General features: G+C 50.3%; 1 protein-coding gene and 1 long non-coding RNA gene across 2 annotated transcripts in view; one reads left to right on the top strand and one right to left on the bottom strand.

Annotated features, from left to right (window-relative positions):
• Positions 1-26554, top strand: part of GIMAP8 (GTPase, IMAP family member 8) — a 641187-nt gene that overhangs the window by 439516 nt on the left and 175117 nt on the right. The gene's annotated exons all lie outside the window — the stretch shown is intronic.
• On the bottom strand, positions 1149-21229 carry LOC119565460. Its single transcript, XR_005224158.2, has 4 exons — positions 20391-21229; positions 6930-7113; positions 6261-6346; positions 1149-5502 (listed from the first exon to the last, which is right to left on the bottom strand). It is a non-coding gene; the product is annotated as an uncharacterized LOC119565460 (long non-coding RNA).

The raw sequence follows: 26554 nt of genomic DNA, 5'->3' as shown, positions 1-26554 counted from the left end.
CTTCTCCTTCCTCTGGCCAGACTGGGTTTCTCAGCAGAGAAATGGAAAATAAGGAAGGCTCCAGACCACGCTGTGACAGGGTTCAGTTCTCTTAGCATTCCTCATGCCTGCTTGCTCTCTGCTCTCACTGCAGCTCATCATGGCTGCAAACTCAGCCTCAGGCCACCAGCTTGTGTCCAGCTCAGTAAAGTACCAGGGGAAGCTGCACAGCAAACAGAAACGCAGCTGAGCTGAGGGTGGGGGGGATTAGTCCCTGCTTGGAGAGCAAATAGAGGCTAGATTTAGAGCATAATCCACAGAGGTTTTGGTGGGGGAAGGACCGGGCTCTGGTCTCCCTTGTTGCTGTGTTTAATTCGCCCAGCCTGCTCTGTTGTGAGAGCTGCTCTCTTGCAGGGTATTCCTGGGAGTTGTAGTCCTTCCTGGAAGGATTTACTGGTGCAGAGGATGGTTGGGATTTCTGGTTTTGTTTCCTCCGCGCAGGCCGATCGGAGTGTATCGCACTGGTATAACACAGACCGTAGCGTGCTGGATGCTCGGGGCCAGATCCACACCTGGTGTCAATGAAATACTCGGCCCAATGGCAGGTCATGGCACTGTGCACTGACGAGGCTTCTTAAAATAAGGGATTAAAAATTAAAACCCAGACAATGTGGCTGCCTGTCTCACTGAAACGGGTTCCAGTTGTTTGGGGCTGCAGCCTCCCTGCCTCCTATAATCAGACTTGGCTGTGGGCACTCTGAAATGAACAGGTCAGCTAGACAGAGAATGGACGGGGGGGCGTGTTATTAGGCTGGTCTGATAAAAGTGAATATAATGTGCTGTGGCCAAAATGGGCCGGTTCCTGCAGTGTGGTGAGCCAGTCACTGCTCCCGGGACCCGTCGGTAAGTGAAATGGAGAGGACACCGTGTTGCCTCCTGAGATCCCAGAAAGTACACACCCCGAGTGTTCAAAACACATAAGCCAGGTCCTCCAAAGGGTGCGATTGCCTTAAAAATCATGGCAGGTTTCAGAGTAGCAGCCATGTTAGTCTGTATCCGCAAAAAGAAAAGGAGGACTTGTGGCACCTTAGAGACTAACACATTTTTTTCCTTCAGTCCTTTTGGTACGATGTCCATCTGTTTGCATTTGGAAAGGAAGATGATGTCTGTCTGTATCTGTATGAGTTTTTTCATGAATTTGTTAGTCTCTAAGGTGCCACAAGTACTCCTTTTTTTAAAAAAATCATGGAAATTCATACCCACAAATGGCTGGTTCTTTTATTTGCGCCTGGTTTGTGAGCCTTTAAGGGTGCATCTACCGTGAGTGGCAGCCCGCAGCAGTGAATTGCAGACCCCCGGTCGGCCGCTCAGACTCACAGGACTGGCGCTACCGCACTAAAACCGCTCTGGAGCCTAGGGAAGGGGAAGGGCTTCAGAGCCCAAGCTCCAGCTCGAATGTCTCTGCAATTGATTTTAGAGCTGTAATGCAAGCCGGAGTCTGCCCAGGTGCTGAGATTTGCTGCCCCCGGCTGTGTACACGTAGCCTCAGAGGCGGATGGGTCATGTTTCCAAGCTTTCCTGCAAAGCCATGAGCACTAGCTGAAATTCGCACGTTGACATGACTCCCAGAGCTGGGGCTTATAAGAAAAGCATCCAATACCATGAGACTTGCAATAAAACCATGAGTGTTGGCTACACTGAAACCCACAGAGTTTATTATACAATCCTTCCAGTCCTCCTGGACCCTACACAATCGGCCAGATCCTCATCTGATGCATATGAGCAAAATCCATTGACTTCATAGATTTACACCAACTGAGGATCTGGCCCAAAGTCTCCATAGTGCAGAATTGGTATTAGTTACTACTGAACACCCTGCTTCTCTAAGCAGTACAATTCCTAGGTTTCTCCCTCCCACTGAGTATTTGTATTTTCAGTAAGCTTCTTCCATGCATGTATGTTTGTACTGTTCCAAACATTTGGTTAATTTTGAGTCGCTGGCAAACCAGGGGCCAGCTCTTGCCAATACTGCAGGCAGTAGCTAAAAACTAACAAACTTATCGCCGGAGACCAAACCAGTTCACCTGTATGTTATCTATTTTGAGCAAAACTATTAATCTTATAAGAATATATTTAGTGGTCAGACTCTAAGAAATGTTTGTAAGTTGTTGCTTGCATTAAATCTCACGTGTAATGTCGGCATTCCCTGCTATAAAAAAATACACAAGTTTTGCTTTATAACTTTGAAAATGTTTGCTCTGAACTTGTTAACACAGGCACGGAAAGCGTCCCTGTCCCCTACCCATCCAGAAGGACTATGAGATCAGATGGGCCATCAAGGAACATCGCAATACAAAGGATTGGTTCATGACCCTATCGAAATGCTGAGCTGAATGAAGGAAATAAAACAAAGCCACAGAAAAATTTTCCATCTCTCTCTTCGCTGTTTGAACTCTGAGGGCGTGTCTACACTTGCAGCGCTCCAGTGTGTCTGGTGAAGATGCTCTATGCCAATGGGATAGAGCTCTCCCGTCCGCATAAAACCCCCGGCCCCACGAGAGGCATAAGCTATGTTGGCAAGAGAAGCTCTCCCACCGACATAGCGCCGTGCACACGAGCGTTGATGTCGGCGTAACTGATGTTGCTCAGGGGGGTGGAATATTCATACCTCTGAGTGACATAAGTTTTGCCAACATAGGCTGTAGTGTAGACAGAGCCTTACAGCCAGAGAGTCTAAACCACGGTCCTGGAGTAACCTGGGTCAGAGAGAAGATGTGATGGCAGGCGAGGCATCACCGGGAGAGGGAGTACCGACCTGCTGAGCTAATCCCCAAGATGTCCAGCAAGGGGCACCAGTGTGGGGAGTGAGCCCCGTCACCAGCTGACACACGAGCTCACTGCTCAAGCATACGCTGTTCGTAGGGGTGAGTCACCTGTCACAACGTCACCGGGCAGGGACGAGCTATTTCTAGGGTGGCAGAGAAGAGGGCTAAGGAGAGATCATCACCTTCCTGAGAACCTTCTCCACTCACGTGGTTCAGCGGTTCTCAAACGTGGCCACCTGGGGCTTTTCTTGCAGCCACAGCCTCATGGGCTGTGATGGGGTGGAAGAGGGGGAGGGTTTGAGGGCCAAGTAGTGCCCCTCCCCCTCTCTGTTTCTCCCGGAGGCACCGCCTCTTACCCTTTCTGGACCTTACGTTTCCCATTTATAAAGCGAGGATAATAACAACTGCCTCTCTCCCTCACAGGGCAGGCTGTGAGACGCAATTCATGTGTGTGTGAAGGGCTGAGAGACACTTGGATTGAGGGTACCTGCAGCAGTGCACATTTCTGGTGGTTTCTTGTGCTAACCACGTCGATTCAACAGGGTTTGCAGACAGCACAGGTTGTTTTGGGTTTAAAGGTTTGGTCTGTGGCAAAAGAGTTCAGGCTCCCAGATCCCCTGTGGTTGAAAAACCAGGCACTACATGGAAACAAGCTAAGAAATTCCATTCTTGATTAAAAAGAACCAACTTTCTAATCCCCAGCCATTTACATAATAAACACCCCACCAGCCCTCCAAGGGCAACAAGACACTCTTGTGTAGACATAAAATACACATGGGTACAGGACACACCTGGTCCTGCACTCACAGCACAGGATTCATGACTCTGTACACACCTAGTGTGGCATGGAACATTCAAAACAGCTTTGCTCACATTTATTGAGTTTCTCGCCCAGTGAGTTCAGCTGGGGAAGGAGAACTCAGCAATGACACGTCTGTCTCAGCCGCTTCGCTGCCCTCTGCAGCCATGGAAGCAGGGGATATGCTGAGGATCCCCACAGTGTTGGGGAATTCTCGGGTGGTGTAGAACCACATTAACAGGTGATGTGCCTTGGGGTGAAGGGGCAAGTCCAAAGTGAACTTGCACCCTGGCAATCCCCTGCTGCTGGAACAGCTCCATGGGGCTGTGAGCAGCTGACAGTTTAGAGCAGCTGTGAGGTGCTATCGCATAGTCTGGGGACAGACCCCTGAATCAGGGGAGTGTAAAGGTGTTAAAGCCCCTTGACCCCACGTTCCCCGAGTCTGGTGCTGAGCAGAGCTTGGTCAGAGCAGGGATGTTCAAACACAATCGGTTTCTGAGGTTCTTTGCATGTAAATAGACCCCTACGGAGTCTCCTTCCTGTGTCATTCCCTTGCTAAGATGTCCCTCCACCACTGACACACAGAAAGCGTTCTTTCCCCTGCCCTAATTCTAAGCATGTGATGGGGCTATTCTCCCAGGAACCGATTTTACCCACAGTCAGTGCATTTAATCTGATTCTCTGCTGTGTGAGTTTTCTCGTGTGCTATCAGATGTATCCATTGGCTGAAGCTCTTTCCGCACTGGCTGCATATGTGGTGGCTCGCCGAGGGTGTGGGGCGGCCGGTGGCTCGCCGAGGGCGTGGGGCTGCCGGTGGCTCGCCGAGGGCGTGGGGTGGCTGGTGGCTCACCAAGGACGTGGGGCGGCTGGTGGCTCGCCGAGGGCGTGGGGCGGCTGGTGGCTCGCCGAGGGCGTGGGGCGGCTGGTGGCTCGCCGAGGGCGTGGGGCGGCTGGTGGCTCAGCAGGTGGTTGCTCTGCTTTAAGCTGTTCCCACGTTCTGTGCCTGTGAAGGGCCTCTCTGCTGCGTGGCGTTCCTGTGGCCTGATCGGCTTTGGCTCCTTCCCAAAGCCCCTCCTGCTGTCACTGTAGCGATGTATCATGTCCCGCAGGTGGATTCTCAGACTCAAGTCTATGCTGCACTCAGGACATCGATAGGGGGCCTGGTGTATCGGGACCCCCTGCGTCTTGCCGATGTCCCTCCCACACTGGGCACACTGCGGGGCCACGTCCACCCTGTGGACTCTCTGGTGCTTGTTCAAGCCGCTCTTCTGGCGGAAGATCTTCCCGCGGCGTAGGCAGGCGTGGGGCCGCTCCCCGGTGTGGATACACTGGTGGATGATCAGCATCTCCTTTTGCCAGAACTCTGCCCACAGTCGGTGCAGGGATAGGGCCGCTCCCCCGTGTGCAAACACTGGTGTGTCAGAAGTATCTGTTTATGCCGGTAGCTCTTCTCCCACACTCCCTGCCCTGGTGTGGCCTCTCCCCTGTGGGCACAATCTGATGCACCTTCAGGATCTTCTTCTTCCGGAAGGTTTTTGCCACACTCAGTGCATTTACACCGCCCTCTCCCCTGGATGCAGATACCTGGATGCACCTTGAGCATGTTCCTTTGCCTGAGGATATTTCTGTTAGGTTTGCCCTGTGCAGACCCACAGGCATGAATCTAACACCTCTCCTCTGGATTCTTTCCCACATTCATACGGGTATAAAGTTTGTGGCTTTGTTGGAACCTCTTCCACAACACACTAATGTCTAGTGTGTTTCCTGCTGGGTTCCTGTATCACATTGTGTGGGCTCCTGCAGTGTCTCCCACTGTCACAGCTCTGGAAGCCATTCTCTTCCCAGCTTCTTGAGACCGCTCCATGTTGATGCTTTTCCTTTTCATCCATGGGACCTCACCTGCTGGGTATAATAAAGGAATTCTGAAGTTATTTTGTTGACAGTGGATGGTGACATTAAAAAACAAAGACAAATACCGCCCCCAAACCAGAGTCAATATCCCGGAACACTGAGGTCAAATTCAGCAGTGGTTCATAGATTTTAAGACCAGGAAGGACCATTATGCCAATCCCATCTGGAGAAAGTCCAGCGGAGGGCAACAAAAATGATTAGGGGGCTGGGGCACATGACTTATGAGGGGAGGCTGAGGGAACTGGGCTTGTTTAGTCTGCAGAAGAGAAGAGTGAGGGGGGATTTGATAGCAGCTTCAGCTACCTGAAGGGGGGTTCCAAAGAGGATGGAGCTCGGCTGTTCTCTTTGGTAGTAGATGACAGAACAAGTTGCAGTGGGGGAGGTCTAGGTTGGATATTAGGAAAAACTTTTTCACTAGGAGGGTGGTGAAGCACTGGAATGCGTTACCTAGGGAGGTTGTGGAATCTCCATCCTTAGAGGTTTTTATGGCCCAGCTTGACAAAGCCCTGGCTGGGATGATTTAGTTGGGGATTGGTCCTGCTTTGAGCAGGGGATTGGATTAGATGACCTCCTGAGGTCCCTTCCAACCCTGATATTCTCTGATTCTATGATCTTCTGCACACACAGGTTGGGGAATTTCACTCAGGACCCAGCAATTCCTGTATTGGAGGAGGAATTATTCTTCCCTTGTATGTAAGTGACACTGTGAGCCTAGTAACTGGTAGTTAAACTCAAGCATCTCTTACAACAGTGTTTTTCAGCGACGGGTTGTGGGCTGGCGCTGGTCCCTGAGATCTCTCTGACACAGTTTAGAAATGCAGCAAGCTGGTCCCTGTATCGAAAAGGTTGAGAAACAGTCTTAGAAAACAGACATCGAATCTCAATTTATAGATTTAAAATGACAGAGAATCCACCACATCTCCTTGGGAAGCTCCTTCCAGTGGCTAATCACACACACTTCAAAATTTGCCCTTTATTTCCAATTTGAATTTTCACTATATTGCTATATACAAAAGTGCTGAAATCACAGAGGAGCTTTACAAGAGTACGGGCCTGTGCCCTCAGTCACACCGATGCAAATTCAGACAATCTCTGCTGATTTCAGAGAAGTTATTACTGGATTAAAACAGATCAGAATCTGGCCCCAAACTTTTAAATTACTTAGGCATAAAACAGTCCCTCTTTAGATGTGAACAGCAAATGCCACACGGTGGCACCACCCAGCTGCCTTTTCTATTCCTCAGAAATGTCATCCGGGATGAACAGCACAGGAACAAACAAAGCCCATTTCATTTGTCCCCACTGTAGTAACAGGAGGTTAAATTTAAAAGCCTGTTTGTTAATTGTATAGAAGGTGAGTCTGAATTTATACCAAAGTCACGTCTTACTAAAAGAGTCACATAAAAACTACTCACAAAGTCCAAGGATTTAGCTCGTTGTCAATAGAAACCCAGGTCTATTAAACAGTGGCTGACAGGTTCTAAAATCTTCCTGCAACGAATGATGCTGAATTCTGAGTCTAGGGTAAACACTGGCCATGCTGGAAGCTGTGTCTGTCTCTGTGCCTGTCCAACACCAAGTGCAACGAGATTCTTTGTGCTATTGCAATGTAAACAATAAGAATTAATAATGATCTACCTGAGCAGAAAACCCTCTCAGCAGTTTACTGTCACGTCTCCCTTTCAGATAAGCCAGAAGAATATTTCGTTGTAAACTGGAAAATGATGAAGAATCCAGGTCTGTCTTTTTCCGTGTTTCTGGGGCAGGATATTTGGTTTTCCCCTTGTTTGCTTCCTGCACTTGGTGTCTCAGCTAATGGCTGCCGAATCCGCGGAATTCTTGTCGAGGATTAGTAAAGGTTAGAGGGAGAATGGGTCTATTTCACATGCCAGCCTTCTTCCCAGAGCCGTGATGGGACCAGATACACCTATCAGCTGTGAGAGGGTCAGGGAGCGTCAGGGCCGTCCTTAGGATTTATGGGGCCCTACGCAGTATTATTAAATTGGTGCCCCTATGCCCGACGGCAGCCCGGGGTCGCAGCCCAGGGCGGGAGGGACGAGGCAGCAAAGGATACCGAGCCTCCTGGCCCACCTCATGGTGGCGGAGAGTCACAGTTCCCCTCAGAGACCCCCGGACCCTCTCCCTCACGCAGAATGCGCAGTGCTGGCGCATTCGGCTCTGTGAATCCGGCCCCTGCCGAAGGAGAGGGCAGTGTGCGCGGGGTGTGCGGGAGCCGACCCGCTCTCACCTGCTGTCATGGGCGGTGAGTGAAGCTGCCACTTGGGGAGGCTCGCTCCCCACCCACCTCTTCTGCCTGTGGCCCCGCCCATACTCCACCCCTGCTCCTCCCCCACTCCACACAGGCCCCGCCCCCACTCCGCCTAGGCCCCGCCCTCTCCCCACTGTCTCCTTCGTCTCTTCCCTCCTCCTCCCTGCTCACCCCCTTCCAGCCAAATCCCTGAACCCAAATGAAGCAAATGACATTTGAAAAAAACACTCTTCTGCCATTTCTTTCCAGAGAAAATGGAGCGTGTTTTCCACTGCCTGTCAGATGGTGAGGACTGGACATGCAGAAGGTACCTAATTAAAAGCACTAAATTTGGGAATAAAAAGTATCAGTGACGGGTTTTTTGATATGCCCATAAGTTTGTCAGAGATTTATTTGCAAAAACTTTGTAGTAAGGGCAAGTCAGCTGTCCTGCTGAATACAACATGAAATATTATGGCGTACATGATGCAGCTCTTCTCTGTTTTACATTTTCTTAATCCGTATTTCTAAGCTGGTTTTATATTTTAAATGTACTCTTAAGCCTTCAGAAAGGAATCATTCCAGAGTACTACATATTTAACTCACTGAAACAAAGACATTATTTTAAATTAATCAGTCACAGAGGTTTAGTGTGTTCATAACAATGTTCACTGCTTTTAGAAAAAGGGACAATAATTTACTTTGTGTGATCTCCATAACAATAGACGTGTTTATTTCAGAGTAGCAGCCGTGTTAGTCTGTATTCGCAAAAAGAAAAGGAGTACTTGTGGCACCTTAGAGACTAACCAATTTATTTGAGCATAAGCTTTCGTGAGCTACAGCTCACTTCACCGGATGCATAAAGTGGAAAATACAGTGAGGAGGTTTTTATACACACAGACCATGAAAAAATGGGTGTTTATCACTTCAAAAGGTTTTCTCTCCCCCCACCCCACTCTCCTGCTGGTAATAGCTCATCTTAAGTGATCACTCTCCTTACAATGGGTATGATAATCAAGGTGGGCCATTTCCAGCACAAACCCAGGGTTCAACACGAACGTCTGAGGAACAGTGGGGAGGGGGGGAAGGAATAAACAAGGGGAAATAGGTTACTTGTATAATGACTCAACCACTCCCAGTCTCTATTCAAGCCTAAGTTAATTGTATCCAATTTGCAAATTAATTCCAATTCAGCAGTCTCTCGTTGGAGTCTGTTCATGAAGCTTTTCTTTTGAAGAATAGTCACTTTTAGGTCAGAAATCAAGTGACCAGAGAGATGGAAGTGTTCTCCGACTGGTTTATGAATGTTATAATTCTTGACATCTGATTTATGTCCATTTATTCTTTTACGTAGAGACTGTCCAGTTTGGCCAATGTACATGGCAGAGGGGCATTGCTGGCACATGATGGCATATATCACATTGGTAGATGTGCAGGTGAACGAGCCTCTGATAGTGTGGCTGATGTGATTAGGCCCCATGATGGTGTCCCCTGAATAGATATGTGGGCACAGTTGGCAACGGGCTTTGTTGCAAGGATAGGTTCCTGGGTTAGTGGTTCTGTGGTGTGGTATGTGGCTGCTGGTGAGTATTTGCTTCAGGTTGGGGGGCTGTCTATAGGCAAGGACTGGCCTGTCTCCCAAGATCTGTGAGAGTGATGGGTCGTCCTTCAGGATAGGTTGTAGATCCTTGATGATGCGTTGGAGAGGTTTTAGTTGGGGGTTGAAGGTGACGGCTAGTGGCGTTCTGTTATTTTCTTTGTTGGGCCTGTCCTGTAGTAGGTGACTTCTGGGTACTCTTCTGGCTCTGTCAATCTGTTTCTTCACTTCCGCAGGTGGGTATTGTAGTTGTAAGAATGCTTGATAGAGATCTTGTAGGTGTTTGTCTCTGTCTGAGTTGCTGGAGGAAATGCGGTTGTATCGTAGAGCTTGGCTGTAGACAATGGATCGTGTGGTGTGGTCTGGGTGAAAGCTGGAGGCATGTAGGTAGGAATAGCGGTCAGTAGGTTTCCGGTATAGGGTGGTGTTTAAGTGACCATCGCTTATTAGCACCGTAGTGTCCAGGAAGTGGATCTCTTGTGTGGACTGGTCCAGGCTGAGGTTGATGGTGGGATGGAAATTGTTGAAATCATGGTAGAATTCCTCAAGGGCTTCTTTTCCATGGGTCCAGATGATGAAGATGTCATCAATATAGTGCAAGTAGAGTAGGGGCATTAGGGGACGAGAGCTGAGGAAGCATTGTTCTAAATCAGCCATAAAAATGTTGGCATACTGTGGGGCCATGCGGGTACCCATAGCAGTGCCGCTGATCTGAAGGTATACATTGTCCCCAAATGTAAAATAGTTATGGGTGAGGACAAAGTCACAAAATTCAGCCACCAGGTTAGCCGTCACATTATCGGGGGTAGTGTTCCTGATGGCTTGTAGTCCATCTTTGTGTGGAATGTTGGTGTAGAGGGCTTCTACATCCATAGTGGCCAGGATGGTGTTATCAGGAAGATCACCGATGGATTGTAGTTTCCTCAGGAAGTCAGTAGTGTCTTGAAGATAGCTGGGAGTGCTGGTAGCATAGGGCCTGAGGAGGGAGTCCACATAGCCAGACAATCCTGCTGTCAGGGTGCCAATGCCTGAGATGATGGGGCGCCCAGGATTTCCAGGTTTATGGATCTTGGGTAGTAGATAGAATACCCCTGGTCGGGGTTCCAGGGGTGTGTCTGTGCGGATTTGTTCTTGTGCTTTTTCAGGGAGTTTCTTGAGCAAATGCTGTAGTTTCTTTTGGTAACTCTCAGTGGGATCAGAGGGTAATGGCTTGTAGAAAGTGGTGTTGGAGAGCTGCCGAGCAGCCTCTTGTTCATATTCCGACCTATTCATGATGACAACAGCACCTCCTTTGTCAGCCTTTTTGATTATGATGTCAGAGTTGTTTCTGAGGCTGTGGATGGCATTGTGTTCTGCACGGCTGAGGTTATGGGGCAAGTGATGCTGCTTTTCCACAATTTCAGCCCGTGCACGTCGGCGGAAGCACTCTATGTAGAAGTCCAGTCTGCTGTCTCGACCTTCAGGAGGAGTCCACCTAGAATCCTTCTTTTTGTAGTTTCAGAGTAACAGCCGTGTTAGTCTGTATTCGCAAAAAGAAAAGGAGGACTTGTGGCACCTTAGAGACTAACCAATTTATTTGAGCATGAACTTTCGTGAGCTACAGCTCACTTCATCGGATGCATACTGTGGAAATCGCAGAAGACATTATATACACAGACACCATGAAACAATACCTCCTCCCACCCCACTCTCCTGCTGGTAATAGCTTATCTAAAGTGATCATCAAGTTGGGCCATTTCCAGCACAAATCCAGGTTTTCTCACCCTCCGCCCTCCCACAAACAAACTCACTCTCTTGCTGGTAATAGCCCATCCAAAGTGACCACTGTCTTCACAATGCGTATGATAATCAAAGTGGGCCATTTCCTGCACAAATCCAGGTTCTCTCACCCCCTCACCCCCCTCCAAAAACCACACACACAAACTCATTCTCCTGCTGGTAATAGCCTATCCAAAGTGACCACTCTCCTTACAACCTGCATGAAAATCAAAGTGGGCCATTTCCAGCACAAATCCAGGTTTTCTCACTCCCCCACCCCCATACTCACACAAACTCACTCTCCTGCTGGTAATAGCTCATCCGAAGTGACCACTCCCCCTACAATGTGCATGATAATCAAGGTGGGCCATTTCCAGCACAAATCCAGGTTTTCTCACTCCCCCCCCTCCCCCACACAAACTCACTCTCCTGCTGGCAATAGTGTTGGTAGGGAGGTCTCTGTGGATTAGTATGTTGTTCCGAGGTGTGTTGGAAATATTCTTATTTTCTTATTATTCTTATTAAATTTCATGCTTATGAAATTTCACCAACTTTAAAAAATATGTTTCCAAAGATTTTAGGCATAACAAAGGATTTTATATCTTACTAGGTACTGATTTTGTTGGAGGGTTCTCTTAAAACTAGTTCATCAGATAGTCAGAAGTAAAGAAAGGGAAACTCGTTTGTCCAGCTATCTGGAAGAAAAGGGGTGTTGTCCCTTTAATGGCTCTCTTCGGGGTGGGGGTGGGGGGGCTGGGTGAAGGGAGAAAGGGTTGGACAGGAAGACTTTGGAAGCAAGTTTTTTGTACTATAGTAATTACAATTAAAACATGTATTTTAGAGAAGGGTCGTCTTTTGAAGGATTTATTTAAAAAACGATATGTCTGAAGATCCAAGCATTTAAGGCCAAAGATGTTTGTGCATCTAAAAATCTATGCAAGGATTTTTTAGAGATGTGATTTTAAAATCTTCAGCAACACACTAATGAAGTATTTTTAAAGCAAATTCTAACTAAGGTCCTGCAGACTGACATGTTCTGAGTAGATATTACAGCAATGCCCAACTGTTTTGGCCAGTAAATTCAGAAACTGACAGTCTGTACCTGGGGGTTGGCAAATGCCTGTTGAATGGCTTCATCCCCCCTTGAATGGCTCTTTAACAGGTTCCATGTTGTGCTAATCGGTCTGGCAGGCTGGAGGCTTTTTCACTTTTAAGTTACTAGATCCCCTCCGGAGGAAGACTCACCAGGCTGCAGCAGCTACAGCTGTGGGAGCCTGCAGGAAGGGTCAGAACAGGGATAGGAAGAGGCAGGAGGGTGGCCACTAAGACCCATAGATGCCCCAAATTTTTGGGTGCCTTTCGCAGCCGCATATGCTGCATATGCCTAAGCACGGCCCTGGGGAGCGTGTCCCATTCAGGTTTATGGGCGGCTGGCTGCTCGCAGTGCATCCCTGGGACCGGCAGCCATTAGTTCCTAGTGTAAGGGGACTGTTGTCCCCTCACTAACACTCAGTGGGGGTGTTTTGGTTGCTAGCTCCCAGTACAAAAGGAAGGGGAAGGGTCGATGGGAAACCAGGTCCCTGAGACTGATAGTCCCCAGGGGCAACGGGGAGAGGCCAATGCTCCAGGTCAGCCTGATTGACAGGGTGGGCAGGGTAATCAGGGAGTCAGGAGGCCAGGGGGGTCCCATCCTCCATGTGAGCCAGAATTGCCTGGGTCAGAGTGAGTGGGGCCGAACTAAGGGGAGAGCAGGGGCCCGAGCTGGGCTGGGAGCAGAGCTGGGCCAGCCAGAGGGTCCAGAGAAGCAGCCCAGGGAGAAGGTCAGAGCTGGGAGCAGAGTCACAGAAGCAGCGCAGGGAGCAGACCCTGTCCTGGGAGCAGAGCTGCAACCGGAGACAGAGGGGCCAGAGAAACAGCCCAGGGGGCTGGAGGCAGAGCAGCAGCAGCAGCCGTGCTGAGGCAGAGTAGTGGAGCTGGAGCTGAGGCAGAGTGGTGGGGCTGGAGCCGTCTGGAGCCAGGTGCGGTGAGCAGATGGGCAGAGCGACAGGGACCCTGGGCAGTGGGCCCAGCGCAGAGAGACGCCCCAGCCAAGAGGCTCTGCAGGCCAGACTCGAGGGGGATTGTAGCCCCGACGTGGGGGCCGACGCTGGGAAGAAGGGTCCTGCCACCTGGAGCCTGAGGGCGCGTGGCCACCACCAGAGCGAGTGTCTGACCGGCAGCATCCCTGCAGCATAGCCAGGGCCTGGGCAGGAGCCTGGGACATGTGAGGAACAGACTGAACTGCCCTGACATCCCAGAGACGCTGTTTGTGATGTTCCCTGCCACAGAGCGGGGGGACGGGTTTTCCTGTCACCTTTCCCAGTTTTCCTTATTATTTTAATTGGTTGCTGTTTAATAAATTGTATTTGCTTTGAACTGTATGTAACGATCAGTGGGTCAGGGAAGCATCCAGTGCAGAGAGAGCACCCTGGAGTGGGGACACCCTAGCCCCTGCCCTAAGTGACCACAGCAAGGTTGGGGTCGAGCCCCCCCAAGAATCCTGGAGCCAGCCTTGTCGGGGTTATGAGGACTCTGCCACAGGGGAGCCCTCGAGGACAGGCAGGCCTCTGGGTAAAGGGAGTGGGAGCAAGGACTCAGATCCTTTCACTAGCCAATTCCACCAGGGTCGTGTATAAGCCAGGAAAGTTCCCCACAATAGCAGGACCATCCCCCCGCTTACATGGGCAGGAGCCAGTACATGGAAATCCAGCTCAGACAGAGCACATTACAAACAAATCCGTTTTCATGTGGCAGAGATGACGTCTAGGATCTGAGTTCTCGCTCCCACTGTGAATCCTGGGTGGTGGGCCTTGAACATTTTGAGTAATTTGTAGCTTGCAACTCCAATCCAGACAGATGAAGAGTTTCAGTCTTGCAGACTGAACAGGCACGCAGACTGCTTCATGAGTGTCTGTCTCCAACTGTGCCCAGAACGGCCACGCACATCACAATTTCGGCAGCAATGCGGGGACATTTTTCTCCAACCCCATCAATGACAGCGGAATGATATTGGTTCCATCGGCGACGTCAGAGAAGTGGAGAGTCGGAGTTCCTACTCTAAGGAAGTTGTCAGAGCACTGTCAGTTCGGACAAATGGTAAGTGATGCTCTGCATGACCAGTTTGTCTCTGGATTATGTAATGACCAGATTCAGAAAAAGTTACTGACTGCATCAGCACTTACGTTCAAGAAGGCTGTTGAAATATCTAGGGCCATGGAAACTGCAGAGACAGTTACCCTGGGATTTAGTGTGAACCGAGAAATTCACCTTCTGAATTGGTGAGGCAGAGAAACACAGGCATGTAAGGAATGTCCATGTGGATGTTGTGAACAAACTGTGCATGCAGAGCAGGATTGCTGGGCCTGCCAGGTCATTCACAGGAAGTGCCAGAAGAAAGGACACCTCGCTGTGTCCTGTCGCAGAGTTCAATGACCAGGAGCACAGACTAACCACCCACCTCAGAAGACACCTATGAAGACTGAACCTAAGACAGGCATCGAAGTCAGGAATTCATAATGTGGGAAAAGACAAGAGCTCTAGTGACACTGCCCAAGACCTAGCACTACACGGGTTATTGGAAGCTGGAGTCAGAGATGGCATCAGGGTCACACCCTCAATCGAGAGAGTTCCTACAAGCTTGGAGCTTGATACAGGAGCTGCTGTCTCCTGCATTCACCTGTCACCAGACTTTGTCACAAGTTCCTCTGGAAGAAACTGCCACGGTTTTGAAGCCTTATACCAGAGAAAAGTTAGTCCCAAAAGGGATACGCCAACTAGAGTAGGGATCTCAAACTCAAATCACCACGAGGGCCACATGAGGACTAGTACATTGGCCAAGGGCTGCGTCACTGAAACCTTTTCATACAACGATACAAAAGTATAGTCAAAAATGAAAAAAAATGAAGAGTAATATGCTATTAAAAGTCAATGTCTTAACTTTTTAAAAATTGTAATGCGAAGTGCTAATTTTGACAGTCATTTCATTTTTGTCCACTTAGCTGCAGCGTTTTGCATCAACCAGAGCATCAATATTAGGTTTGATATCCGGAGATGAAACCAATCTCAGTGTTGCTTGCAAATGTTCACCAGTGAGCCTTGATCTTAACACAGATTTGTTAATCTTCATGGAAGAGAAAAACTGTTCACATATCTATGTACTTCCAAACATTGCCATTACCCTTGCAGAAGCAGAGAATAACATGGGAAATCTTTCTTGTGAAAGAAACTGGTAGAATTCTGGAATTCCAACATCGGTATAGTTCTGCTTCAAAATGGTATCACACTGAAGCTCCACTAACTCCATCCTCATTTCCTCTGCAACATTGTCAATTTCCACAGAAAATAGTGTGGAAACAAGTTGAAAATGTGGTTCAAGCACCTTGAAATCTTTAAACCGCACATCAAACTGCATGTGTAAGTTAGAGATGATATCTGCATATTCTTTCAAGGATTCGGGTTCAACTTTTCCTAAGGAATTCAAAGTTGAGAAATGGACCAAATTGCCAGCAGTCAGCTGTTTCCCCCTCAAAGTAAGCTTGACTTTGAATGACTTCACACTGTCATACATCTGTGTTATCGCCTGTTTTCTGCCCTGAAGCTTCACGTTCAGTGCGTTCAGGTGATCAGTTCCGTCTGTGAGAAGAGCAAGGCTGCAGATAAAAGTGGAATCAGCAAGCTGTGGAACCTCCTTGTTTTTCATTTTCATGAAGGAATCAATCTCCTCTCTAAGTGCGAAAAACCCTTCAGAACATTTCCACGACTCAGCCAGCTCACTTGAGTGTGATACAGAAGTTCCCCATATTCGCTGTCCATACTTGCTAGACAAGAAGTGACCTGTCTGTGATTCAGCCCTCATGCACGTATAAAATTAACAGTTTTAACAACTACATCCATAACTTCCTTCATTTGTAGACTTTTACTACACAGGGCTTCTTGGTGCAAAATGCAGTGTATGCTGGCGAAGCTAATGCCTGGTCCTGTTCCATTCGGTCTTCAATCATCCAACCACGTCAACGTTTTCAAAGCATGCTGATGGCCACCGTCCGTAGCCCAAGATACGAGTTTGTTCCGTGGCAGTGCAGCTTTTTCAATGCACTCTTCCAGTCCTTGAAATATGTCACATCCCGTTGTGGTACCCTTCAGTGGCATTACGTCTAGCAATTCTTCGGTTATATTCAAATTGCAGTCCACACCTCTAATGAACACTGCACTCTGTGTGGTATCTGATACATCTGTACTCTCATCAAGAGCAATTGAAAATGCTGTGAAGTCTTTTTCCATTTGAATCAATTGTTTTTATACATTATCCGCTAAATCCGTTATCCTGCAGGCAACCATAGTGGCAGACAAGCTTATGCCTTCAAAAACTTTCTTTCTATCAGGACATAAAATTTCGCTGGCCTTCACAAGACATTCTTTTACAAATAGGCCTTCTGTAAAAGGTCGCGGTGATTTAGCTATCATTTTGCTTATTACAAAACTTGCTCTTACTGAATCTTCACTAGATTTGTTAATCTCCGAAAAGAAATTTCTTTGCTTCGCAAATGCTGCTTTAAGTTGCCAAACTTTTTCCTCTCTGATTTTTCCAGTGAATGCATCACATTTTTCACAGTGCATCGTGTGGTAGGGCTGATGCACGTTATACTCCTTGGGAACAGCAATCGTTTGCTGACAAATAAGGCATTGAATTTTATCTTTTACCTCTGTGAAAAAATATAAATTCTCCCATTTGTCTTGGAAAACTCTCTTTTCTTCCACAAGTGTTCTTTTTTTCGACACCGAAGTCATTTCCGAGGGGTTTTAATAAAATATAAACACTCAATAATGCACCTCACTCAAACAACAAAACACGCATTTACTTTTAGAATTACTTCTGTTCAAGACCTCCCCTCTGCCCCCGCCCCCACTCCACCCTTTCCATGGGGCCCTGCCCCGCCTCTTCCCACCCCTTCCCTGCCCCCATTCCAACCCCTTCCCCAAATCCCCGCCCCGGCCCCGTCTCTTCTCTGCCTCCTCCCCTGAGCGTGCTGTGTCCCCGCTCCTCCCCCTCCCTCCGGGAAAGTCCTAAGCACCACCAAACAGCGGTTTGGCAGCGGGAAGCGCTGGGAGGTAGGCAGAGGAGCAGGGACGCGGTGTGCTTTGGGGGGGAGGAGAGGGGCGGAGGAAGCAGCGCAGGCCCGTCGCTCTGGCATGCGGCCCCTGGGGGGAATGGAGCAGCAGGGGGTCTTCGCGCGCTGTCTTGCCTGCAGGCACCACCCCTAGAGCTCCCATTTGGCTGGGATCAGGAGCAGTGCAGGGCAGGGTCACCGACTGCAACCGGGACTGCCCCAGCCCCGACCCCCCCCACTCACCCCTACACACACACACACCCCAACCTTCTGCCTTGACCCCCCCATGCCCCCAACCTCCTGACCTGAGCCCCCCCAACTCCCTTCCCTGAGCCCCCCACACCCTCCACATCCCCCAACCCCCGGTCGAAAAGGGACCCTGGCAGCTCCAGTCAGCACCGCCGACCGGACCATTAAAAGTCCGGTTGCCGGTGCTGCGGAGCCAAGGCAGGCTAGTCCCTACCTGTCCTGGGGCACCATGCAGCGCCCCGGAAGCAGCCAGCAGGTCTGGCTCCTAGGCAGGGGAGCCACGGGGCTCTGCACAGTGCCCCTGCCTTGAGCACCGGCTCCGAGATCGCATTGGGCGGGAGCCGGCCAGTGGGAACTGCGGAGGGGTGCTTGTGGGCAAGAGTAGCGTGCGTGCCGCGGAGCCTCCTGCCCCCCACCCCCGCCTAGGGACCAGACCTGCCGGCCGCTTCCAGGGCGCAGCATGGAGCCAAGACAGACAAGCAGCCTGCCTTAGCGCCACTGACCGGGAGCTGCCCAAGGTAAGCCCAAGACCCAACCCCCCGCCCCAGCCCTGAGCCCCCCCCAAACCCAGAGCCCCCTCCTGCACCCCAAACCCCTCATCTTCAGCCCCACCCCAAAGCCTGCACCCCCAGCTCAGAGCTCGTACCCTCTTCTGCACCCCAACCCCCAGCTCTGAGCCCCTCCCTAAACCTGTAGCCCTCTCTTGCATCCCAAACCCCTCATCCACGGGCCCACCCCAGAGTCCACACCCCCAGCCCAGAGCCCTCAGCCCCCTGCACCCCAACCCTCTGCCCTGAGCCCTCCACACCCCTAACCCCCTGCCCTGAGCCCCCCACACCCTCAGCCGCCTGCCTTGAGCCCCCTGCATTCATATGATATGACAGTACCTGTAAGAAATTTAAGTTACTTTCACCCCTGGCTACACCCATCGCAGCAGTGAGTGGGCTACATCCATGATACCAGTGATCAAGAAGGATGGCTCCATCTGACTTTCCAAAGTGACACTGAATCCAGTTTTATGTGCAGTGCCTACTACCTCATATTGTGGATTTGTTTGCTATTCTTGGTGGAGGACAGTGTTTCAGTAAATTGGATTTGCTCAGCACATATGTACAAATGGAGACTGACCTGGCATCTCGCAAATATCTCACAAACGGTCTTGTTTGTGTAATGCCATCAGACCCCGGTCATTGACGGGCGGGATCGAACCTGGGGCCTCTGGAGCTTAGTGCATGAGCCTCGAGCGCAGGAGCTAAAAGCCAGCTGTTAGCTCAGGCTGTCGAGCAGACTCATTTTATCTCTCTCCGTAAGTGGTCTCGGTGCCACGAGATGGGACAGAACCCCACCCCCAGGAGGTGTGTGGGTTACATTTCGCTACCACAGGTTACCTTTCAGTATCACACTGGGCACCTGCCCGGTTCCAGAAAGCCATGGATAAGATTCTGAAGGGACTGAACAGAGTTCAATGCTCTTTGGACGACATTCTTAATACAGGAAAGGATTAAGAGGATCATCTTTGACATTTGGATGCTGTTTTGCGACATTTGGAAGACTATGGACTGAGAGTGCGCCGAGACAAATGTGAGTTTTTCAAACCTTCATTTGAATACCTTGGACACGTAACTGATGCCGTGAGCTTAAGGAAATTGACAGAGAACATGTCACAGTTACGTTCATTTTTAGGACTGCTTAACTACTACAGCTAATTTCTGCCTAATCTGGCAAATGTATTGGCACCTTTGCGTGAACTGTTATGAGCAAATAAAAACTTGAAATGGACTAAAGATTGTGAGTGTGAAATTAAGGAAGCAAAGAAACTGCTGAAATCAGCCAATGCTCTTACACGCTTAGATGCTTTGTTACCATTGCAATTGACTCGTGATGCTTCACCATTTGGAGTGGGTGCAGTTTTTACCCCCTTTTTTCCTAATGGCATGAAAAAACCAATTGCCTTCCCTCATGAGCACTCACTATGCCTGAGAAGAACTATGCGCAAACAGATTGAGAAGCTCTCAGCATTATCTTTAGAATCTGGAAGTTCCATACCTATCTGTGTGCTCAACATTTTACCTTGCTGAAGGATCATCGCTTGTTACTTTCAATTTTTGGACCAAAACATGGAACTTCGTCATTAACTGCTGCTTGTATGCAACGATGGGCCTTGCTACTTTCAGCTCATTCCTATACTATTCAGTTCCTTAAAGGAACTCAGCACGGCAATGCTGATGGGCAGTCACATCTGCCAAGTCCAAGCTCTCATCAACCCGAAGAAACTTCCGACAAAGTGCTTTGTCTCAATTTGGTGGCTAGGTTACCCGTCACTAGCGCAGACATCAACGAAGAAACCACTAAGGATGATGTGCTTTCTCTTGTGCAGGGGATGGTGCTACAAGGTAGAGCATTGGATCAAAAGAATCCCCAGTTCACACCATTTGTGTCACATCAGTGTGAATTATCTGTGAATCACAGTTGTGTTTTGGGGGAAATGCTAGTGATCATTCCGAAATCACGTCAGTCTCGGGGTTTGGAAACTCTTCGTGAAGGTCATTTTGGCATTGTACGGATGAAGGCTAGGCATCACGTCTTTAAATGAAATTCAGCACAGACATTCAGCTCCACACCACCCTGCTACACAGGGACTAGAGGAATGCTTTGTACAAACACTTAAACATGCCTTAAGAGCTAACAAAGCTTTCCAGACCTCAGTCTCTGAATACACCTGAGTGCAAGGAACATCCCACTTTTAGACAGAAATTCCGGAAGCCTGTTGCTGTCAGTTGCTGACCTAAGATCTGGTGACTCCAAGACACCCGGCATTTGGACATTTTGAAATGAGAAAAGCCAGATTCCTGAATCTGAGAGTAACAGGGCTGCTCACCTGACTCTCTGCCCGGAGCGACTGCTGGTTCAGCTTCCCTCCACATCTGGTAACGGGCTGCATTAATGAGGTGGTAGTTTGGTGCTTTGAGCTCTCTGGCCAAAGGAAGAGTTCTCCTTAACCCCTCCACCTGCCCTGGCAGGATAAAACAAGAGTGTAAACAAACCAAACAAGCCCTTTCACCCCTTGGCTGCAAGGGCTCCAACCAGTCCCTTTGCTCCCTTGATTGCTGGGTGTGACGGGGCGCAGACTCACCACCGCGGCACCTCCTGCTATTCAGTCCGGGAATTAGCTCAGTCCAGTTTGAGTGCACTGCCTTCGGCTGGTGTCTCGCCTGGTGTCTGCTCTGCTCTGTCTCCACTGCCTGTAGCTGGACCCATGTCGCTCCTTGAGCCGCAGCGTCGCTTCAGGACACAGCCCTCCAGCTGTGCCCCCAACTCCATTCCCCTTCCGGGGGTATTGTCAGTCTGTCTGCAGTCTCTGCATGGCCTCTGTGGCCAACTGCAGCCTCGGGGCAAACTGCAATCTGTCTCGGCCACATTGCTCCGTAACAAGTGCAGAGCAAGGGAGGTGGGGTGGGGGGAGCCAGGCCTGCCCACTACTCTAGGTCCCGACCCAGGGACCCTCTAGCAGCAGCCATGTCCTGCCCTCCTTCTCTCCCCTCTATTGTTCATGCTCCCTGGGCCACTTCCCCTTGGCCCTTGCATCTTCTCGGCCCTTTTTGTCAGGGGCCTCAGCCTGGCAGGTAACAGGCCAGAGCTCTCGCTCTGCTCCCCTGAGCCTGCCCAGCACGGCTCTGTCCAAGGTGCTGCTCCATCTACAGCAGTGGTTCCCAAACTTTTCGGCATCATGCCCCCTTTTTAATTTTCGAGAAACCCTCATGCCCCCCATCTCTCTTTTACTATCATCCAACCCCCCCTGCTCCTTGTCCCCTGACTGCCCCCTCCCAGGACTCCCCGCCCCTAACCGCCCTCCAGGACCCCACTCCCTATCCAACCCCCCCTGCTCCTTGTCCCCTGACCGTCCCCTCCCGGGACCCTACCCCCTATCCAACCCCCCCTGCTCCCTGTCTCCTGACCTCCTCCCCAGAACCTCCACCCCATCCAACCGCCCCCTGTCCCCTGACTGCCCCCCCGGGACCCCCTGCCCCTTATCCCACCCCCCCGCTCCCCGCGCTCCCTTACCAGGCCTCTCAGAGCGGCAGGACTGGCTTATTGGAAAGCCTGGGAGCTGAGCGGGTGCAAGCTGCGGGGGAGGGTGGACAGGAGGGGAGGAGCCGGGAGCTCAAGGGTCGGGCAGCCTCGCACCCCCCTTGGAATTTCTTCACGCCCCCCAGTTTGAGAACCGATGTTCTACAGGGAGCCAGTCCTTCACCCTTGCTGGTCAGGCCTAGACTCATCTCCTCTCAGCTCTGCAGCCTTTTTATAGGGCCCAGATGGGCTGTCATAAATATAAAGGGAAGGGTAACCACCTTTCTGTATACAGTGCTATAAAATCCCTCCTGGCCAGAGGCAAACGCCTCTCACCTGTAAAGGGTTAAGAAGCGAAGGCACCCCGCTGCCACCTGACTAAAATGGCCAATGAGGGGACAAAATACTTTCAAATCTGGAGGGGGGAAAAAGGCTTTGGTCTGTCTGTGTGATACCTTTGCCGGGAACAGATCAAGGATGCAAGCCCTCCAACTCCTGCAAGGTTGGTAAGTAATCTAGCTAGAAAATGCATTAGGTTTTCTTTGTTTTGGCTTGTAAATTCGCTGTGCTGGAGGAAATGTGTATTGCTGTTTTTGTGTCTTTTTTAACTTAAGGTTTTGCCCAGAGGGATTCTCTATGTTTTGAATCTGATTACCCTGTAAGATTATCTTCCATTCTGATCTTACAGAGTGTTTCTTTTATCTTTGTTTTGTTCTTCTAATCAAGTTCTGTTTTTTAAGAATCTGATTGGGTTTTTAGGGTCTTAAAAATTCAAGGCTGGTTTGTGCTCATCTTGTTTATTCTCAAGCCTCCCCAGGAGAGGGGATGAAGGGCTTGGGGGGGTATTTTGGGGGAAGACGTCTCCAAGTGGGCTCTTCCCGGATTCTTTGTTAAATCGCTTGGTGGTGGCAGTGTACCAGGTTTTCACCTAAGCTGGTTTTCAAGGCAAGAAAGGAATCTGTGCCCTGGGGAAGTTTTAACCTAAACTGGTAAGAATAAGCTTAGGGGGTCTGTCATGCGGGTCCCCACATCTGTACCCTAGAGTTCAGAGTGGGGAAGGAACCTTGACATGGGCCCTGATTGGCTCCCCATAGGCCCCTTCTAATTGGCTGCAGGTTTGCGCAGCCTCCCGAAGGCTGCTTTCCCCCCTCCCCTTTTGGAGTGGGCTGCCGCACCACTACACCGGGGCTTCTGTTCACCGCCTCCAGGTGGTAGAGCGGAGGTGGTGTATGGGAGCCCAGGCCCTCCTGGACTCCACGCTGGGCCCTAGGCAGAGAAGCTGCCGTCTAATCTGGCCTGTTGTGGGTCCCCAGCATAGAGGTGACAGCTGAGTGAGATCACCCAGGCCCGCTGACAGCAATTCTGGGCCCCAGGGCAGAACAGTCAAGGGGCACCCTGTGACGCGGGCTGCCTGACATTTGGGCAGTACTGTGCCTGCCCTGCTAGCATGTTCCCTCTATTTTTTTCCCATCCAGTGAGCAATAAATTTTGTTGTGTGCACTGAGGTATGTGCAGATGTGCACCACCTGTAGAAACAAACAACCCCCCCCCCCAAGCTATTATGTATATATAGATTAAAAAGTTACCATAGGGATAATTACTCCAGCCAAGACAGGTTAGGCATTTTAGAACTCACTACTCAAAGAAGTAAATTTAAAGTGTAAGAGAAATACAAATTATGAAATGTACAGACCAGTTAAAATATGAAAATAACACACTTTAAAAGAATAAAATGGCAGAGAATATATGTGCATTGCAGGAAGTACCAAGAAGTAACAACAACAATAATACAAGTATGTGTTGGGAGGTGAATGTGAAAGAGACTCTGTGTGTGTGTGAGACAGAGAGAGGGACAGAGACAGGACAGTGTGTGTGTGTGTGAGAGAGAGGACTCTGTGTGTGTGAGAGAAACACAAAGACAGGACAGTATGTGTGAGACACAGAGACAGACAGGACAGTGTGTGTGTGTGTGTGTGCGAGAGAGAGAGAGAGAGTGAGCTGGCTGCTGGGGAAATCTCACAATCAGAGCAGTCTCTCTTTAGGAAAGGCAGGCACTTACCACAGCGTAGACTGCAGTAGCTCTGAGTCCTCCTGAACCAGGCGGTGTCGTGTGGTGTCCCCTCTGCCCTGCTCTGCGGAGATGGGGTGCAGAGGCCGGGGACACCCTCACATCAGCACCCCCTACTGCCCGCTCTGCACAGCTCGGTGCGGGTCCCGGGAGCCGCAGCAGGACGGAGCGATGTGGGGAGGGGCACCACTGAACACTGTGCTCTGATAATCAGCCAGCCAGCACTTGAATCTAGGGTGACGAGACAGCAAGTGTGAAAAATCGGGACAGGGGGTGGGGGGTTAATAGGTGCCTATATAAGAAAAAGCCCCGAATATCAGGACTGTCCCTATAAAATTGGGACATCTTGTCACCCTACTTGAATCATTCCTGCCCAGCACTGCCCAAATGTCAGGTAGCCCGCGTCATAGGGGGCCCCTTGACTGTTCTGCCCTTTGAAATCGCCCAGGCCCCTGGGCAATTGCCCCCTCCCCCGTCAGCAGGCCTGAGATCGCCGGAAACCAGTGTGTTTAGGGAGAAGTGGAGGGGACCAAGGAGGGACTCCCGTACAGAGCACACACGCGTACAGAGCCCAGTTCTGGTCCCATCGAAGCCGAGGAGAAACGACTCCTCTTGTTATCAACAGGAACTAGGCTGGGCCCCAACAAAAAAAATATTAAATAACGGCCTAAGTACAATCTCTTTTTACCAAATATCGCCAGTGGATGAGCTCTCAGGGCGATTTTAGAATACAGGAACTTTGAAGAACAAACAAACGGCTCTTTGAGCTAGAGGGAGCCAAAGAAACATTGACATGTGGAAATGTCAAATCGGGGGAATGTTTTCATGTTCCGTAATTCAAACACCATTTCACGAGTTACAGTCAGACTCCTCAGAAGCTCTTGGCTTACAAAGTAAATCTGGGATTTTTTGGGCCTAAGATATTTTCCAGGCTAAAGTTATAAGGGGGCTAAAACGGGGCTTTCAAATGAAAGCTGGTGACAATATTAATGTATCATCTTGGATGGTGCATGGCTGCTGCAGGTAGCAGGATCCACCACAAGCTCTAGCCACAATCTGCCCGCGGCTCAAACGGTGCCACTCCCGAACCCGGCATTCCCCAGGCTGGGGAAACCCCTTTGTCTGGCCCCGTCCCCTTGCCCATGTTCTTAAGAACATAAGAACCATCAGACTGGGTCAGACCAAAGGTCCATCTCGCCCAGTGTCCTGTCTTTTGACAGTGGCCAGGGCCAGGTACCCCAGAGGGAATGAACAGAACAGGGAATCATCAAGTGATCCATCCCCTGTCGCTCAGTCCCAGCTTCTGGCAAAGAGGGAAAAGCCCTCAGAGCTGGTGCAGAACCTCCCACAACGTCCCCTGAAGCCTGTCACGGAGTCCCCGGGCGATGCTCTGGAACTGCTCCCTACATAGCCAGGCAGGACTCTGGGGAAGTCTCCTCTCTGGGAGCAGCCTGTCTGCAGGACACACAGCTCACCCAGCTCCACCTTCCTGGGTCTGACCTCGGAGCATTCAGCCTCCTCTGCCCCTCCGTGCGCTTCCCACAGCGAGTCCGCTCAGGCGGGGTCCTGGGGAAGCCAGAGGGTCCTGCCCCCCAACTCCGCAGTCAGCCGTGACTCTCAGCCAGCCAGTGAAACAGAAGGTTTATTAGACGACAGGAACATGGTCTAACACAGAGCTTGTAGGTGCAGAGAACAGGACCCCTCAGCTGGGTCCATTTTGGGGTGGGGGCAGTGAGCCAGACAACCACGTCTGCACTTCACTCCCTGTCTCCAGCCAGCCCCAAACTGACTCCCCCTCCAGCCCCTCCTCCCCTGGGCTTGGTCCCTTTCCTGGGCCAGGAGGTCACCGGATTCCTTTGTTCTCCAACCCTTTAGCTCTCACCTTGCAGGGACGAAGGGCCAGGCCATCAGTTGCCAGGAAACAGGGTGTCGGCCATTCTCTGTGTCCAGATCCCTGCACACACCTGCCCTCTAGGGCTCTGCAATGATCATACACCCTTACCCCACCCCCTAGAGACTTAAGAACTGCATAGGGGAAACTGAGGCACCCCCACACTATTCAGAGGAAACATTAAGAACAGTCCCGCTTCGTCACAAAGCCACATAAGATTTAAGGGAAAACAGGGATGTTTTGGTGAGGCGGGAGAGTGGGGATAAATGTCCTGCAGGGGGTGAGGGGGCAAGAAGCTGGGGCAGGGTTAGGGGAGATTTTCCCCAATTGCCCCGTCAGAGATGGTGATTTTACACACATTTTAAAATGGAGCACAGATCAAATGTGTTTAAGTAAATTTTCACTTTTCATGAGACAGTGCCCTAGTAACGACACTGTTTTGTCTTGGTTTGTAGGAGTGAGGCTGATACCATCTGGCTTCAGAACAAGTCAGACAGGTGACCATTGGTAGGGAATAAATATCCTACCTGTTCAGATTACCTGATGCTTTCTTTTCCTCTTCTGAAACCGAATTGAAAATTTAGGGCTTGTCTACACTACCAGCCGGATCGGCGAGCAGCGATCAATCCAGCAGGGGTGGATTTATTGGAGCTAGTCTAGACGCGATAAATCGACTGCTGAGCGCTCTCCCGTCGACTCCGGTACTCCGCCAGAACGAGGAGCGCAAGCGGAGTCAACGGGAGAGCGTCAGCTGTCGGGTTATTGCAGTGGAGACGCCACGGTGAGTAGATCTAAGTACGTCGACTTTAGCTACGCTATTCACATAGCTGGAGTTACGTATCTTAGATCAACCCCGCGGTAGTGTAGACAAGCCCTTCGCCTAAACGAAAGCAAAAAGCCTGTTTGACGTCTGGATTCAGGACTCGCACCACTGCAAGGCTGTGCGGTAATGCCTCAGGCAGGTTAGCAGCTGCTGGAGTTCAGTGATGGTCTCATTGGGGAGTGCAACAGCGCC

The sequence above is a fragment of the Chelonia mydas genome, chromosome 2, assembly GCF_015237465.2.
Source record: "Chelonia mydas isolate rCheMyd1 chromosome 2, rCheMyd1.pri.v2, whole genome shotgun sequence".
NCBI classification, from domain to species: domain Eukaryota; kingdom Metazoa; phylum Chordata; order Testudines; family Cheloniidae; genus Chelonia; species Chelonia mydas.
The sequence above is the reverse complement of the archived record's forward strand: the minus strand, read 5'-3'. Positions and strand labels throughout refer to the sequence as shown.